The sequence below is a fragment of the Hyperolius riggenbachi genome, chromosome 10 (assembly GCF_040937935.1).
Source record: "Hyperolius riggenbachi isolate aHypRig1 chromosome 10, aHypRig1.pri, whole genome shotgun sequence".
Taxonomy (NCBI): domain Eukaryota; kingdom Metazoa; phylum Chordata; class Amphibia; order Anura; family Hyperoliidae; genus Hyperolius; species Hyperolius riggenbachi.
The window spans coordinates 124,360,191-124,379,429 of record NC_090655.1 but is presented as its reverse complement, the minus strand read 5'-3'; the positions used below and the strand labels follow the sequence as shown (position 1 = coordinate 124,379,429).

Genomic DNA, 19,239 nt, shown 5'->3' with positions numbered 1-19,239 from the left:
TGACCCGTTCGGCCAATCAGAGCGCGTTCGGGTCCGAACCACGTGACCCGTTCGGCCAATCACATCGCTAGCCGAACGTTCGGGGAACGTTCGGCCATGCGCTCTTAGTTCGGCCATATGGCCGAACAGTTTGGCCGAACACCATCAGGTGTTCGGCCAAACTCGAACATCACCCGAACAGGGTGATGTTCTGCAGAACCCGAACAGTGGCGAACACTGTTCGCCTAACACTAGCGGGTGCGCGGCTCTTCCCTGTCCCTATGGTCTCAGATAGTGTCCAAAAATGGGTGCTGCAAGCACATGGATTGCATTACATCTAGCAGCCAATTAAATGCTGGGATTTTTTATTCCATAATGCTCTCTTATTTATTAAGCCTGTTCATTGTGTCATTTCCCGTGGTAGCAATAGCTGCTTTGTGTTACTCTTTTGGGTGTGATATTTATGGATTACTTTTGTACAACCTTGCTTTGCTTCTTGACCCTGTTATTTGGATTGCTGCCTGGACTGACCTACCGTTGCAACTGAACTTGACCTGAGATTGCCTTATCCTTTGGTACTATATTATTCTGATCTACTGTGTATGGCCACTGGATTGTGTGAACATGTAAATGTGAACATGCAAATATTTCCATGAATACCCATGTAGGAGTGTTCTAGGGCAGCACTTTTTCAACACTGTTATAGCTTGTAGCTATTTATTAAAAGCTTCATTGGCCAAGGTTCCCCTTCTGTAAGTAACATCACCTCAAGCACTCCTGTATGCATTGTGCTAATTATAATTTAAATGTTGTCCAATATGTTTTAAATCTTTTAAATGTAAAACATTATTTTGATTAATTTATATGTTAATCCAGCCCAACATTAATACAGCTTGTAAAAATACCTAATTCTGTCTTTTTAGCCTATTTTATATAAAACTCATTCCCACCTATTAGGGATGCTCATTCAGATTTAGCGGATTTGAAATTACAACAATTCCGATCATCGGAAATTGGCATTTTCGATCTGAAAACGGAAATCGGATTTCTTCTGAAATACCACTTTACTGCAACTTGGTCATTTTAGCTCAATCACAGAACAGGAAGTATTTGGCCAATCAGAGACTACAAAAATAATCCCCCAAAAAGACTTCTCGGAAAATGGAAATTGAAAATCTGCAACATTGGTCATCGGCATTGCCGGAAATCAGAATTTCTATGTAATTGGAAAACAGCATTTCAACCATCCCTACCACCTACATGCAGGGAGATGATAGAGATGGTCGTGATGTGCTCTTCAGCACTGTTCAGTCAGCAGCAGGCAGAGAGGGTGCTTTACCCATGACGTAAGGGAGATACAACTAGTTTGGCATCATTGGGTTTGGCAGCATTTAAAATATGTGCCATTCAAAGAGAAACTGTAACCAATGATTAAACTTCATACCAATCAGTAGCTGAAACCCCTTTTCCCATAAGATATTTTTACCTTTTCTAACATAGATCATCGGGGGGGGGGGGGGAGTCTGTATGGCTGACACTGTGGAGAAACCCCTCCCACAGTGTGATGTCAGCACCTAGATCCCACACTGTGGGGGCCTTGTTGCATAGTGGGGAATAACAGCTGTTTCCAACTACCTAGCAACCAGTAATTAACTCTGTCCATATGTATATCTATTAAAAAGCAGCCTTTTAGCCTATTGCATTGTTGGGGGTGTGGTTCCAGATAATTGTAGTTGGTGCAGTGTTTTCTTTTATGCCTGCCAGTAGCAAAGATGATGACGTGCAGGCTGATTGTTGGTCAATCATTTCTTGATCTCTCTTCTATCTTTTAACTTACACTTTTTAATATGTTGATTTATTTTTCTCCCCTTTTACACTACAGTTCCTCTTTAAGTCATTTACCAATGGTGAATGACCTAAATTATAAATATTTTAAATGATGCCAAACCCAACGATGCCAAACTAGTTCTACCAGACTACCACACATTGTATTTTATCTGTGTGTTTAGCTGCCTGCCTCGTTTTCAGCATTAAATAGCCGGGACAGGCCTCTATCACCTTCATTACACAGAATATCAGTTTAGTGAAACCTTGCAGCAGGGCGGGAAGCAAGGGCAGTTCAATGAGAGCAGTCATCATCACCACTGCATCTTCTTACAAGGAGAACAATAATGCAGTGGAAAAAGACAACATACACACAAATAGAGAAACGAAGTAATAGACATAATCCTGATAATATTGATCTTATAGAGGCTGTGTTGGTTTTATTTCTAGATGAAAAGCTTATACTTGTGTCCTGATGACATTGTAATTTTTTTTCTGGCTTTCATAATAATTTAGGTGTCCACTGTTTGCTTTTTTCACTCTTGCCTGAAGGATCCTGTGACAGTGATGCAGACATGGCCCAGTACATTGGATATGCCGCTGCACCCCCTCCCCATGGTAAAGCTATTGCCTCAGTCCGTGGAGGCTCACTCAGGTAGGTAGATGAATGTAAAATGTTCCTCTCCATTACGGGCTGCACTTGACTGGAGTCTCATTACATTACAATGGCTCTTTAGCAATAGAATGGGTCTTACATCTGGGTTCCGAACACCCCTTATTCCTCGCTGATAACGTAAATTACCCTCTGCCTCATTGCCTCAAATGATCAAACATCAAATTGCTAGTAAAAAAAAAAATATGTATAAAATGAAAAAAAAAAGGAGAAATAGGAAAGACAGCAGAACAGAACCACAGGTTGACTCCAGGTTGTTTGTCAGCAGTAGAGACGAGTCACTGGCTCTTAAGCACTTGTTCAGAGATGAATCCACTGCTGTCTTTGTGTGCACAGTGCTTGTTGCAGCGGCAAATGACACACCTGTAGAATACAAACATTGCTTTATAACTGGATGTTATGGGCACATTCATAATGTCTTTTCAGCAAGAGTGGTTTAACTAGAAAGGAATTAAAAAAGATTGATAATACGAGGTGGTAGACGTATCTATCTATCTATCTATCTATCTATCTATCTATCTATTTATCTATCTTTAAATCACCCCAAAAACACACAAATGATTTAAAGGAACACTATCAATACTCAAGTGTTCTAAAATGACAATGTACAAATAATGTGTAAGCAGCTGTGTAAAGTTTTCCTACTTTTCATGTTAAATATCAGAGGCAAAAGCTTTAATTCATTATGTGTAGGATTTATTGCTATTGGAACAAATCATTTACAAAAGGGGTGTCTGCTTCAATGCGCAGCCAGTGTTATTTTTTACATATCAGACTACCGAGTATTTTTATTCTGAAAGGGAAAAAAAGAAAAAAGAAAAAGCTGTTGTGTCAGGTTTCACAAACAAATAGAAATGTTTTATACCAAGTTACATTTCCTCTGCTCTCTGCAGACAGTTCAGTCAGAGACACAGGCAGCTGCTGAGAGCTTTCTCACACACACAGGGTTAACAGATGGAGTGTGAGGGAATTCCCCCTCCCCTCATGGTTCACTGGGCTGTCAGATTTGGCCAGACTTGCGGTCAGTTAAGAGTGAAAGGAATTTGATACACTAAACAAAAGAGATAAGCAAGTGAAATGTATACATCATTATTTACCAGCACTTCAGGGACTCTCTCAATCCCAGGTTTAAAAAAAACATGTTAATCGATAGTGTTCCTTTAAAGGACCACTCCAGCTTAAAAAGTAAGCAAGAAAAATTAAAAAAAAACTGACAGGTTTTGGACTAGTCCATCACCTTATGGGAAATTCTTGGGGTTTTCTTTTGTTTTCAAAAGTATTTCCTAAATGGCAGTTTAACTGGCAGTTCTAACCATCCCACCTTGCCCAGCCTTTGCCAGGAGATTGGATCAGCACAGGGTCCAGTTTTGAGTTGTTACGTAACAATGTGATATATATATATATACATACATATATATATATATATATATATATATATATATATATATATATATATATATATATATATATATATATATACACCTGTGGGTTTTTTTTGCAACCAGCAATTTTTTTATCTGTAAATAGGTATTCATAACACCATGCCATAGACCTCAATCCAGTATGTGAAATGTAATGCCACTTTAGTTTTAAAGGAACACTATCAATACCCAAGTGTTCTAAAATGACAATGTACAAATAATGTCTAAGTAGCTGTATAAAAATGTTCCTACTTTTTTATGTTAAGAGGCAAAAGCTGTAATTCATTGTGTGTAGATTTTAGGATTTTAGCTACGTTTGGAATGTCTTATTTGCAAAGGTGGGAATCTCTGCAGTCTGACATGCTAAGAACAGTGTAATATTGAAGCACGGTTATATGAAAACAAAAGCCTGTCAGGTATCAGGTTACACACACACACACACGTACACACACACACACACACACACGCGTACACACACGTACACACACACACACACACACACACACACGTAAACACACACACACACACACACGTACACACACGCACGTTTATGCTGCACATAAGATACATTTCCTCTGCTCTCTGTGAGAGAAAGCTCTACCTGTCTCTGACTGAGCTCTCTGAGGGAATTCCCCCCTTACCCTCATAGCTCACTCTGGCATCAGAAAAGTGTGAAAGGAATTAGATAACAGTAAACAAAGAGATAAGGATTCAAATATATACACCAGTACTTTGCAGCACTTACCAAACATTTCCTATCTCAATTGAAAAAAACATGTTAATCAATAGTGTTCATTTAAGTAAAATATTGTTGAACAGATCAGTCAGTTTCGGGCTACTAGGACCCTTGGTCAAGCAAGTAGAAATCATGACCTTGCAAATGCAAACCATCTTTGTTCTTGCCACCTCCTGGTCATATGTTTCCTAAATGCTTTACAAAGGATCCTAGTGACCTTAAACGGACTGATCAATCGCAAGATATTTGACTCACAACTGAAGTGGCTTTATATTTCACATACTGGATGGAGATGTATGACATTGTGTTACGAATATCTATTTATAAATCAGTAAATTGACGGTTGCATAAAGATACCCACAAGTGTATTAACTGTCTCAAAATGTCTGGATTTTAATTACTATTTCTGTGGGTTAAACAATTAATGTAAGTAGCATCTATACTAATTACGATGTTCCTCCAATTCTCTCTTAAAAACGACAGAAGAGAGAAGTAGAAGAATTGTTAAGTTCTGATGTACCCTTTTTAAATGTGTTTCAAAGTGATCATCAGTAAGCTCTCCGTAAAATGTGTTTCCAACCAGGTAGATTGAGAACCTTCCAGTTCATTAACTCCTATTACATTAATTACCGCCTGCCACCTCCTTGGTGTGAGGATACTCATTTTCATCCAGTTTGAAACTCATCTGAAGTTGCAGCTTCAATTAATTTTCACCTTAGCCTGGAAGAAATACTAACCGGGAACAAGTTCAGTATGGGCCGCATTAAAAAGAAGCTCTCCCGCAGATTGTGGTGTCAGGTGTTTCCTTCTGGAAGTAACAATAAAACCAGGTTTAGTGAAAATGTATTTCTTCTCACGGAGGAAAAACCAGGACGCAAACCTGCTCTGAGTTTCTAATATGGCCGTCGGGCATGTAATGTAGTGAGGAAAAGATGGCCTGTATTCTATTTGTGATATTTAAATGTGGTGTGTGCTTAATGTTGTGTTCAGAGGAATGTTTAAGCCTCAATGTGGATGATGTTTAGTACAGTACTCAAGGAAAGGTCTCCTGCCGTATTTCACCGAGATTGTTCTGTAAGCAGTACAAAAGGAAAAATTGCTCTGGCGTATCTGGGGATATTCAGTGCAATGGATACTGCAATATCAACAGCGATTTATTTAGTGCAGCATTTTCTAAAACGGATGGCTCCGGATTGGGTGAGGGCGTAAAGAACCAACTTTTCTTTCATGGCTGAAAATCATGAATAATAAAAGAAAAAGCTATTGTTTATTGAAGCATTAAATACAGAAATGTAGGCATTCAGATATATACGGGAACTGAGCAATTCTCATAATATGAGCTTTTTAGCTCAGAGGCAGGCATTAAAATGATTTCTCAAGGCACACTTCTGTGGAAACCGGCATGTGTTTTACATGACCTGAGTCAGAACCTGCGTGTTTGGTTAGACAGACCGATATTTGGTCTGGATTACATGCAATTGTCAAGGTAGTTAAAAGAACAACAATGTTGTGTTGAGAATATAAATAAAGGTTACTGCTACGCCCTATGCTATTTTCTTTTCAGCCCAATAGTTATAAAATAAACTGCATAATACTTTAGCCCCACTTCTTAAAGTTAAGGCTGAGACTAGTGATAGGTTGGAGTCATCTCACTTGAGAATGTAACGTTAGTGCAGGGGTACCCCAAGTACTGCCAAGGTTCCTTAACCACTTGGCACCTAGAACTGTTTTCTACCAGTGTTCCTTGCAAATTTTTGCCAAAGGCATGTTTGCATCGAAAATGCTATTTTTGATTTTGTGAAAAATTTTAAGAAAAAATAGCTTGTATTTTTGCGTTTTCGCTGTTTTGTTTTTTTTTAAATTCAACAAATTGATATTTTACTACAATAATTCCCAAAAAGCGCAAAAACGCTGGAAACTATATTTTTTCCATAAGAATTTTTGCAGTGACAACGCAAAAAATGGATATTTTTACCGATAAAATTTGTGAAAAGAGTGAAAACCACAAAAAAAAAAATAACAAAACTTATTTTCAATGGCATTTTCGCTTGAAAATCGAGTTTAACATTATTTTCGAGGAAATGAATGCAAAAAGAATATTGGCATTTTGCTCCTATTTTGTACTAATTAACTAGAGCAGTTCTTATGTTTTAGCGATATCCCTGTCTAATCAACAATAATTTTACCACTACTTATGACCTTACTGATATATACATAGTCGTTTTTGGGGACAAACTATTCTTTCTTTGGGTTTTTTTCCCCAAATTATTTGATCTCCTATGCATTTTAACTTTTTGCCTGCCATGCAGGAGTCATCTCGTGTGAGATAACTCACTACAGCTGGCTTTAATTATCCAGACTCCCACCAAACATCCAGCCCCCAAATGCAGTGTAGCTCAGGGAGCACTAAGATATTTACTTGATCTGTTTGCTGCATCCAGGGCCGGGCCGAGGCATAGGCTGGAGAGGCTCCAGCCTCAGGGCGCAGTGTAGGAGGGGGCGCAAAATTCATTCAGCTGTCATTCCTAATTGTGTTTGAAGCAGAAAGAAATAAGAAAAGGGGATATATGGCAGTGACTGCAAGCCAGATAACTAGATATTAAGGTGTTGGGGAGGTTGTGGGCCCTGTGGCGCCTCTTAGTCTAATAGCAATCAGTGTGTGACGGCTGGGGAGGCAGGGATGGAGGGGCGCACTTTGGTGTCTCAGCCTTGGGTGCTGGAGGACCTTGTCCCAGCTCTGGCTGCAAACTTTCTCTTCTTCTTCCCGGGAGGCGCACTGTATCCTGGCATAATCCTCCGGGACCCTTTCACATGTCAGGTCATGTGATCAGGACTCAAAGGATAATGTCAGCAAACAGCACACTGGAAGCGCCAAGTAAAATAGTAGGTGCCAAGGGTGCCCACTGACCACTACTCAAACTGTGGCTACAGATAACAGGCATGAAGCGGGCAGGCCCCAATCCCCACTGATTCCACGCCAACTCACAGCTACAAGTGGAAATTTGGCCCAGGGATGCCTGTTAGAGTCACGAGTGCCTTTGGCCTAATTTACCAATGCAGCCATGAATTGACATTGAATCAGCTGGAATCGGGATTGTGGAGGCATCGGTTGGGGTCAGTTAGGGTTTTACATTTTTCAGCAGGGGACCAGTTAGGGTTTGACATGGGTTGGAGGGTTGGGTAAGGGTTAGGAATATTTCAGTGGGATCGGTTAGATTTAGACATCTGCTGAGAGGTTGGTTAGAGTTAGGCATTGGTAGAATGAGGGCTCAAATGAGAACACAGTTAGGTCGGTGTCAGTAAAATTTTGGTAAAGATTACAGATACTTTACTATTGGAGTTATAGAGAACCCGAGGTGGGTTCTAAGAATCCTAACTGCACACAGAGGCTGGGTCTGCATATAATACCCAGCCTCTGTTGCTATACAGCTTCCCCCACAGGCCCCCCTGCGCTCTGCTTGCCCCCATAAATCATACGCCGCGCTAAGCGACATGCAGCGTGTCGATAGCCGGCTGTTTATGCCTGTACTGTCATTCTCGCTGCTCCCCCACCTCCTCTATGTCGCCGCTCCCTGCCTGCGTCCCTTCCCTCCAATCAGCGGGGAGGGGAGGGATGCTACTTGTTGCTTAGCACGGCGTATGATTTATGGGGCAAGCAGAGCACAGTGGGGGCCTGTGGGGGGAACTGTATAACAACAGAGGCTGGGTATTATATGCAGACCCAGCCTCTGTGTGCAATTAGGATTCTTAGAACCCACCTCGGGTTCTCTTTAAGCAGTGGAATTTCAGTAATTTTATCAATATTCCACTAGCGGCTTTCTCCAGTGCCCAAATTAACACATGCCCTTTTTAAATGTATGCCTCCCGTTCATATATTTTTTCCATTTTTGTCTAATGGTCCTCCCTCCCCCTTTACAGCATTCCTTCCCCTTTATAGCGTTCCCTTTATAGCAGTTCCCCCTCCCATGCTGGATTTCCCTGGTACTCTAGTGGACCCCTCTCTCCTCTTATAGTGGTCCCTAGTAATCTAATGGTCCCTCCCATCCCCTTATAGTTTTCCTTGTAGTTCAGTGGCCAACTCCCACTTTATAGCTTTCCCTGGTAGCCTAGTGGTCCCCCCTCCTGGGTTGCTTTTCCTGGTACTCTAGTGGTCCCCCTTTCCCCTTATAGCGGTCCCTGTAGTCTAGTGGTTCCTTTCATCTCTTGTATAGCTTTCCCTTGTAGTCTTTTGGCTCCTTCCCCCCTAATAACTTCCCCTAGTACCCTAGTCCCCCCCCCCCTGCTTTCCATGGTAGTCTACTTGTCCCCCCTCCTCCTTATAGGGGTCCTTGGTAGTCTAGTTGTTACTGCCTCTTACAGATTTCCCTTGTAGTCTAGTGACCTACCCCATCTCATTAGCTTTCTCTGGTAGCATAATGCCCCACCTTCCCTCTTAAAGGAGTTATCAGGCAATATCAAGAAAATAAGTGCTACTTACCCGGGGCTTCGTCCAGCCCTAAGCACCCAGCATGTCCATCCCCGAAGCTCTGCCCGCAGCCGTTTGCCGCCTCTGCTTCCCGGTCCGTGGAGATGACGTCAGGCTGACCTGGAGGTCAGCCTGTATTGCGCCTGCGCGAGCGGCGCTGTCAATCACCGCCACGTGGGCCGGCGCGTACTGCGCAGGTGCAGAACTACTGTGCCTGCGCAGTATGTGCCGGTCCATGTGGCGGTGATTGACAGCGCCGATCGCGCAGGCGCAGTACAGGCTGGCCTGGAGGTCGGCCTGACGTCATCGCCCAGGGACTGGGAGGGAGCTGGGGCGAACGGTTGACTGCAGAGCTGCGGCGAGGGACAGGCTGGGAGCTTGGGGCTGGACGAAGCCCCGGGTAAGTAGCACTTATTTTCTTGATATAGCCTGATAACTCCTTTAAAGCATTCCATGGTAGTCTAGTGCCCCTCCCTTTCCCACAGCTCTCTCTGATCTTTTGGATCCTTTCTTGCAGAGATCAGCAGTAGTAAGCATTGCTGGCTATGGGCTTGATTCACAAAGCGGTGCTAACCTACTTAGCACGTCTAAAGTCTTTAGACGCGCTAACCAGGGTGCTAAGTAGGTTAGCACCGGATTTCTCAATCAGATCACGCGCTAACTTTGCGCGCGCAAAGGTTTATGCGCGCAAAGTTTTGCGCGCGCTAAGTCCCATAGGCTTTAATGGGCACTTCGCGCGGAGCGCCCTGTGCTCTGTGCAGTACGCGCGTAAAGTTTTACGCGCATAAAGTTTTGCGCGCGTAAAGTTTTATGCGCGAAAAGCTTGTTTAGACGTGCTAAGGGGGTTTTCACAGGCGTGCTAACAGTTAGCACCGCTTTGTGAATCAAGCCCTATGAGTCTCTCACCTCTACCAGTTCTTGAGGTGATCAAGGAGCTCCCCTGGCCTCTTGCTTGCCATATACCAGCTCCTGGCTTAATGACATCATCAAGATGGGACCAGGTACATGGAATTACAGGAGGCCAGTATCAGATTATCCCAGGGTAGATGTGATAAAACGCGGAAAAGCCGCTGCCTCTCAAGGTGAGGCGGCTGTTGCCGCGTCCAGCATGGGTCACAACGCGGAAAAAACGCCGCATGCCGCATAGGCAGAGCGGCGGAATCCGCATTAGGAACAGCGGAATCCGCATTGGAGGCGGCTCCCGCACTCGGTTCACTGGATACATTGCAAAACAGTACTGGTGTGGCTGGGACTGATAGTCCACCTAGATTCAGAGTGACACGCGCGCGCGCACAGAGGCAGAGCTTAAATAACAGCCAGAAGGGAGTCGGCTGACCAGGCGGGTCAGCTGACATTTTCCACTACTCTCATTGGTCCAGCAATTAGCGAGGTCCTGGAGAGGTCCTTGTGTATATATACTGCTGGCTGTTCACTTGCTCTTTGTCTGGCGTTGCAAACACATACGTGGGAGCACTCAGACCTGTAGTCAGATCCTTAAGTGTGCCGGGACCAGCTGGAGCTGTAATCCTACACTTAGCTAGATTCTATTGATAGCTTAAAGTACTAGTTTGATTGTGATTATCTGTTATGACCTTCTGCCTGCCTGACCATCCTCTTGTATTCTGATCTTGTACCTTGCTATTCTGATACTCTGTTGCCGAACCCCGTCTCATCCTTAGACTCTGCTTCTGCCTCTTGATCTTGTACCTCGATATTTCTGATACCCTGTTGCTGAACTCTGCCTGTACCTAGACTCCGCCTCTGCCTCTGCCTGAATCTGTACTTTATCTGTCCGTGTGTTACGATCTGGCTTGTCTGACCTCGAGAACCAACCTCACTATTGGAGGCGGTTCCCCGTCCTGTGGGTGACACTTTCTCCTGAGTGTCACTCTCAGACTTACCTTCCTACTCGCAGCCTGACTCCTCCCACCTTGGAGAGTTCAGGTCTTCGGAAGGAAGCCGTGCAGTACTCACCACTGCACTGAGGCTCAGTCCTCTTAGTGTTACCGTTACACCAAACACTACACTCTACTCAAGTACAGAGGTTAGCTGGTATATCAGATTATCGGTGATACTGCAGATCACTTATAATCTGGTATACATCTGTATTCCCAGTGATACTGCAGATCACCGGTAATCAGATCCTCTCTGTGCTCCACCGTTCGTTACAGTAGAGTACTGATTGGTGCAGGAGCTGGGAGTGGTGAGACATACTTACCATCATCTTACCAGCATTGCTTCTTGCTGCTACTAATCTCTGCCAAGAGGGGGAGGGGGCGGGTGGAGAATCATACATCAGGGTTAAACACTCTGGTTAGTAGTGCCATAACTGTTGCCTGGAGTGATGAGCACAGGTGCGCACTAGCACACGCTCTTTGCTCATCGGTACTACAAACTAACATTCACATCCTTCTGCTAAAACTGGTGGCAAACAGGACTAAGGTAGTGGTGGCAACAAAAATTGTTAATGATGAAACTTTAAGAGACAATTAGCAGCTGTCTATAGTTTTGCTCTATACCCCATCCACTACCCTATTATGCAGTGCTCCATCATCCCTCCTCACCCTCCATAGAGACAGAAAGCATTGCTTGGCAGTTATCTGATGACACATCTGCAGGGTCAGTTCTAGACTTTTTGCCACCCGAAGCAAACATTTTGAGGATGCCCCCACTTGCCTGCCTTACTACCTCATGGACAGGGCCGGATTTCTGGGCAGGCCTCCAAGGCCGGTTCCTAGGGCGGGGAATTCTTGGGGCGACTTGTCACCTCTCCTTCATGCAGCCGCCCGCATTGCTTTGCACATTGCAGCATGTTGTGTGTGTGCGCAGCGGGCGGCTAATGCGGAACGCCAGGGAAGTTAACTTAGCAGCGGATCAGCTGATCAGAGCAGGCAGCGGCAGCATAGGTACAAGTGCTGCACGGAAGTCTCACCACGCCGCTGGGGCAGACATAGGACACACATGTCAGAAACTCCAGGGCGCGGCAGAGAAGGAGACAGACCTCTGTGCACAGCAGAACTCATCAGGAAGGCCACAGAATGTTTGTGTATACACTCCCCCCTCCCTCCTTTGAGTCCTGACAGCAAAGCACGGGGGAGGGAGAGAGTGCTGAAGTCACCCGGACTGCACGTGGGGAGAAAGCTGAAGCAAGACACTGTACAGAATAGAGATCAGGAAGGGTGCCTTCTGCTGCAGATTGACTTCAAACCTGTGTAAGTACCTGGTCCTGAACTCCCTCCAGGAAGCAGCATTAGATGGTGACCCCTTTGTTCCCTCCACCCACCATAGAGGCACTACAGCTTCCAGCTTGCTCAGCTATACATAGGCACTACAGCTCCCAGAATGCCCACTTTAGCCTGCTCCCCTCCATAGAGGCACTACAGCTTCCAGCTTGCTCAGCTATACAGAGGCACTACAGCTCCCAGAATGCCCACTTTAGCCTGCTCCCCTCCATAGAGGCACTACAGCTTCTAGCATGCCCAGGTCTATAGAGGCAGTACAGCTCCCAGCATTCCCCATCTCTGTAGAGGCACTATAGCTCCCAGCATGCCCACCTTTATAGAGGCACTACAGCTCCCAGCTTCCCCACCTATACAGAGGCACTATAGCTTCCAGAATGCCCACCTATATGGAGGCTTCCCCCCTCCATAGAGGCACTACAGCTCCTAGCATGCCCACGTCTATAGAGGCAGTACAGCTCCCAGCATTCCCCATCTCTGTAGAGGCACTATAGATCCCAGCATGCCCACCTTTATAGAGGCACTACAGCTCCCAGAATGCCCACCTGTATGGAGGCTGCCCCCTTCCATAAAGGCACTACAGCTCCCAGCATGCCCACCTCTGTAGAGGCACTATAGCTCCCAGCATGCCCACCTCTGTAGAGGCACTATAGCTCCCAGCATGCCCACATTTATAGAGGCACTACAGCTCCTAGCATGCCCCTCTTCGCTCTGTTTATAGTCATCATTGACGCCTTTGCAGAGTATTTGCAGCGGAGTGCCCTCGTCTGTCTAGCTGATACACACCTCTGGGTGTCTCCGGCTTCATCCACACAGATGCCTCATCTCCATGGCCCAGTGGCACATAAGTATGTACATGCCACCAGGTCATGGAGATGAGGCATCCACAAGGATGATGCACGCAGACTGAAGGAGGAGCATGCCGATTGGACAGGTGAGTGCACCTTGCTGTGAATACTGTGCAGGGGCACCGTGGACCACTATACACATTGGGGGGTTAGGGTCTGCAGCCTGCTCTTGGGCCCTGGGGACACCCCAATACTATAAGGAGGGGAATGCTGGGAGCTGTGGTGCCTCTATGGAGAGGTGGAGCATGCTGGGAACTGAAAACTGAAGAAAGGCAAGTTCCGGGCACCAGATGCGTTGCAAATAACACCACTTTAATTCATCCCACCAAACAAATACATAGCACGGCTGGTCTGACAGCTGTTTCACAAAAAACTCGCTTCCTTTGCGAAACAGCTGTCAGACCAGCCGTGCTATGTATTTGTTTGGTGGGATGAAATAAAGTGGAGTTATTTGCAATGCATCTGGTGCCCGGAACTATTGTGCTTCTATGGAGGGGCAAACTGGAAGCTGTGGCGCTTCTGTAGGTGGGGGTGCACACGCTGGGGGCTGCTTGCCCCTATGGAAACGAGCCCTGGCTAGCCCTTCAATTGTTACCATCCCCTACCCTGGCTGACTTATTTACCCTGAACACCCCCTCAGTTCTGACCGCCCTTCTCTATCTTCTCTATCCTTTCTTACCTCATTCCAGCCTGACTGATCTCTCCTCACCATGACCACCTCTTCAGTTTTAACTGCCCCTTACCTACCTTACACCAACCCTTCTGTCCCTAATGCCTGGTACGCACTATGAGATTTTCTGGCACATGTACTGTGAAATCGATTATTTCCAACATGTCCAATCTAATTTCCGATCGATCTTCAATAGAAGTAAAGAAATAATCGATCAGAAATCATATTGGAAATGAATCTGACAGGAAATCTGCCAGAAATTCTCATTGTGTGTGCCAGGCATTAGTTCTGTCTCTCTGCATGCATACACCTCCTCTAGTTGACCTTTCTCAGTTATAACTGCCTTCTTCCATACACATACACACACACATACACAGTTGCAGTGCTGGGACCCTTTCTGGTCCAATAGGATTCTTCAGTGTGCAAGCAGGACTGGGACCAAGCGTATCTGTACTGGGCATGTGCAAATAACGTTTGCATATGCTCAGTAAAATGAAATGCTTGTGCATGGAGGAAAAAAGCAGTACACAAGTGCCTTAGTTCTACTGAGAATGTGGCAACTTTACTTGTACATGCCCAGTATGGACACACTCGCCTACAGCCAAGCTCGAACACTGCAGAAACCCATTTGACCAGAGAGGGACCCAGTGCTGAAATGGTGGGGTGTAATATGATTTCTACAGTAGCTTCAGTTAAAGTTTTGTGTTTGCTGGGGGAAAAAGTTTGTGTGTGTGGTTGGTAAGGAAGCTGTTGGGGGGGGATGATGACAGCGGGCCTTGGGCGCCAAAAAGTAGAAATCTGGCCCTGCTCATGGACGGAGAACGGGGATGCCACTCAGGGTATGTGGGTAGGATATGTGCATTATGAAGTAACACAATGTACATTAATGAAGACTATGAGGCTACCTGTATACGATTTCAGCCATTGCAATAACACCAGGGGATACTCCGTTGGCTGATGGGATTGATAGAAACTGAAAGTACAGATAAAAATCTGTGTGCTGGATGTGCTTGCATGGCAAAAGACAAGATCATGGTGGAATTAAATGTCACCTCTGTGGAAATCTATCACATGGCGTCATTCTATGTTCTTATTGCGCTATTCAATAACCACTGCCAGTTGCCATTTGGCAAGTGAAGTGCTCTAATTTAGATATTTACTACTTTTGCCTCATAAGACTAACAAAAGCCTCTCACCTAGTGTGAGAAAAATGAATATCTCTCAAAAATCCTGTTATGTTACGAAGCTACTTGGTGCCATTAAAAGGCAGGATTGTTTGACCAATGACTAGTGCCCTTATCTTGCAATACTAAAGTTCCACGACAGGACACAATCCACAGGATAGGACTTTGTCAATTCCTCCTATGATTGTGCTGGTTTCAAGCTTCCTACCACAACTCAAATATCTACTAGTAGGTAAAATAGGTTCCCCAGAAATGAAGACGATGGGCTTACATTGCGAACCAACTTTAAGGAACCTTAAAGAGAAACAGTAACCAAGAATTGAACTTCATCCCATTCAGTAGCTGATACCCCCTTTCCCATGAGAAATGTCTTCCTTTTCACAAACGGACCATCAGGGAGCTCTGTGTGGCTGATATTGTGGTGAAACACCTCCCACAATGTGATGTTAGGACCATGGTTCTGACATCACACTGTGGGAGCCTTTTTGCATTGTGCGAAATAACAGCTGTTTACAGCTGTTTCCAACTGCCAAAAAAAAGCAAGCAGCATCTCCTTCCACTGACATCACCTGCCAGCAGTAAAAATGTCACCATGAGATAAATGTCAGAATGTAAATCAGGGAGAGGAAAGACTTTACAATGGGCAAACACTGGCTAAATCATGTATACATAATTTATTACATTATTTTCACTGGAGTTCCTCTTTAAGTTATGTGACTTGTTCAACTCTCTATAATGCTGTATAATAAGCTGGCACTGAATAATAACTGTGAATTAATAAACATGATGCAGTATGATTTAAAGAGAGTCTGAAGTGAGAATAAATCTCGCTTCAGACCTCATAGATAGCAGGGGCATGTGTGCCCCTGCTAAAACGCCGCTATCCCGCGGCTTAACGGGGGTCCCTTCACCCCCAAATCCCCTCCGTGCAGCCGGGGAGCGCTTCCGCATTGGGGCAGGGCTAACCGCCACAGCCCTGCCTCATGCGTGTCTATCAGACGCGTACCTCTGCCTCTCCCCCGCCCCTCTCAGTCTTCCTTCACTGAGAGGGGCGGGGGAGAGGCGGCGATGCGCGTCTGATAGACGCGACTAGAGGCAGGGCTGCAGCCGTTAGCCCTGCCTCCAGGAAGAGAAAATATACGACCAAGTTTACAACCAAGTTTTGCGGGGGTGGGTTTGGGGGTGAAGGGACCCCGATTTAGCCGCGGGATAGCGGCGTTTTAGCAGGGGCACACATGCCCCTGCTAACTATGAGCTCTGAGGCGAGATTTATTCTCGCTTCAGAGTCTCTTTAACCAGAGCACTAAACCTAGTCTGTCATTCACAAGCTCCAAGAAATGACAAGGGATAAGCCACTAGGGATGGTCAGATATGCCAGTTTCGGTTTCTGATGGAATTCCACATTACAACAAGTGTCCATTGACATCTGAATTTACAATTTCCAACTTTTCAATTTCTCACTGAACTCCAGTTACTTCTCAGCAAACCATATTTGTTTCCTGATATTCTGGTCAACATTAGACTGCTAAGGGTTGCATGCACATTAATTAAAAATATGATTGGAACAAAAGGAATACTTATATGCAAATATTTTGATTTTCTGAGGGCTTATTTCCAGCTGATTTCCTATTGCTCCAAACTATGGACCAATAAGTCCCAGTGGGAAGTTGAAATGCTTGCTGGTGGTCTTCTGATCACTATTTCACTAGATTGTGGAGAGCACAGGTGGCAGGCATGCAGCAGGCCATAATTCAGATGTTAGAAGAATAGAAGGCAGAAGACAAGCAAAGGGACTTACAATAATAGAAAAACAGAAGATCAAAGAAGAAAGACATTAACAGATGGCCATGATGAAAGAAGAGAGAAGCATACAGAAGAAGATGTCACTAAAAAGAAGTATGCAAAATTGTTGTCAAAAAAGGAGAACAATGAATTTTTCACTTAGTATTTTCATACATTTTTCTTTCATTTTTTTACTTGAATCAAATTTTAACTTTCTTTGAAATAGATGTGGGATCAAAAATTACCCCAAAACCTATTTCTCTGAGAGTGGGCATACATATGGGGGTGGGGGTGTCACATTTTAAAAAGAGGGGCTTCAATATTCCAACAGTAGCCCTACCTCTTCAGGGCCTGCCACCACACTCATGGGGGGTTTCCTACACCTTGTTCATAATACTGGACATGGACCGGAAATCTTAGGAGAAAATTGAATTTGATCAGGCCCAAATTGTCAAATTACCAAGAACCAAGTAGCAAGTTTCCCTCTTTCTTCTATCTCTTGTATGATACTGTTGCATTGTGGGAAATAACAGCTGTTTCCAACTGCCAAAAAAGCAGCAGCAGCTACTTCCACTGATTTTACAATGGGCAAACAAAGTGAACATCCGGACTAAAAATCTACTCAGCAGAAGTGAAAAGGCTCGGTGTTTCTTTAACAGTTTCACAGCATCAGAACTTTGTTTTTCTTACCAAAGCATCATTTTTTGCTGTATTTTTATCTAAGCTCCACAGATCAAAGAAAAAAAGCCAGGGCTTTTTTCCCTGATGCTGTGCAGAGCATGATGGGATTTCCTATGTTGTTATTCACGTTGCTTAGCAACTGGGAGGGGTGATCAGGACACAGGACAGTTGGAACTGTGTATCATACTCCCTGTTATCTCCTTACAACCAAAAACATGGATGCCATCATGAAATCAAACATTTGCCAGTTCTTTTAAAACAGGATGGGTAAGAGATTATATTACCTATCTATTTTAATTAACATAAGTAATGTAACTTAACCTCCCTGGCGGTTTATTTTTTCTGCAAAAATTGCAGAAATCCAATTTTTTTTTTTTTTATGTTTCATGTAAAGCTACCAGAGTGGTAGCTACATGAAACTCCACTGCAGGGCGCATGTGTCCCTCTAGTTCGATCGTCGCCGGCAACAATAGCAAACAGGGGAATGCGTATATAACGCGCTCCCCTGTCTGGCTTCTCCTGTCGCCATGGCGACGATCGGAATGACATCATGGACGTCAGCCGACGTCCTGATGTCAGGAGCCTCAGATCCAGCCCATAGCGCTGCCCGGAACTCATTGATCCGGGCAGCGCAGGGCTCTGGCGGGGGGGCGCAGAGCGGCGGGCGATCAAGCTGTACGCGCGGCTAGCAAAGTGCTAGCTGCGCGTACAGCACTTTCAATGGTGACAATCGCCCCACCAGGGGCTGTGATCTCCTCCTGCGCGGCATAGCCCGAGCTCAGCTCGGGCTTACTCCCAGGGAGGTTAATGAAAGTATGTTTGTTTAGGCTGAAGTTCCTCTTTAAGCACTTTTGTTCATTACGTTATTTTCACTGGAGTTCCTCTTTAACTAATATTCTATTTTGACCTAAAACACCATTTGCATGTAGATAACACCGAAATTAACCTGTCTACCTCCAACACTTCTCCATATGTCCTGGAAAAAGTTTTAATGCGATTAATTAGCCATCTCACCATGACTACCACCCACACAACATGACTACAATCTGCCTTTTCCTATCCCTAGAGACCACCAAACCCATGGTACATGCTTTTAAAACATGATGCCTCGGCTACTGCTAAATCCCCTTTTCTCAGAAAACTCTACCTCAGAATATAATTCCAGCTAGTATTTCTTCTTGTTCCACTGACGGTCTCTAACAGCATATAAAAACACAGCCCCTAATCTCCATGCCCTCTCATGAAAGTCTTTATCAAACCTAACATAAGCTCTACCTATGTGCACCTTATGGAGGAACAGTGGTGCATGCTGCAAAAAGGTGAGAGTGGAGCTGTAGCGATATAAGTGTGTGCATGCTGCTGTACTGCTCTTTATAAAGGGGAGAAAGAGTAATGTGTCCACGGGTCCATCCATGGTCACAGGGATCGCAGGGGCTATTGTTATGCCTATGGCTATGACTACACCAACTGCCAAGTGACCAAAGATGTGTACTCATGCTATAGGAAACTCTGGCAGAGTTGACCATTCAGGGCAGTCTCTGTCCTGAATCTTGTGTGTCCAGCAGTCCAGATGCGTCACAGAAAGATGTGGATTGTCAGATCATTTTGAGCAGAGCACATTGTTCACCACCTTATCCTTCCCACTGGAAGCTCCTCCATCATGTGCCACATCCCCCCCCCCCCCCACACACACACACATAGATACACGCAATCAAAAATAGCAATACGCTGTAGCCT

At 44.8% G+C, this 19,239-nt stretch overlaps 1 long non-coding RNA gene across 1 annotated transcript; it reads right to left on the bottom strand.

The window, feature by feature from the left end:
* Positions 1 to 2,206: 2,206 nt before the first annotated feature.
* Positions 2,207 to 17,316, bottom strand: LOC137535537 (uncharacterized). The gene is made up of 2 exons (XR_011024409.1): positions 17,162 to 17,316; positions 2,207 to 2,839 (listed from the first exon to the last, which is right to left on the bottom strand). It is a non-coding gene; the product is annotated as an uncharacterized lncRNA (long non-coding RNA).
* Positions 17,317 to 19,239: the final 1,923 nt, after the last annotated feature.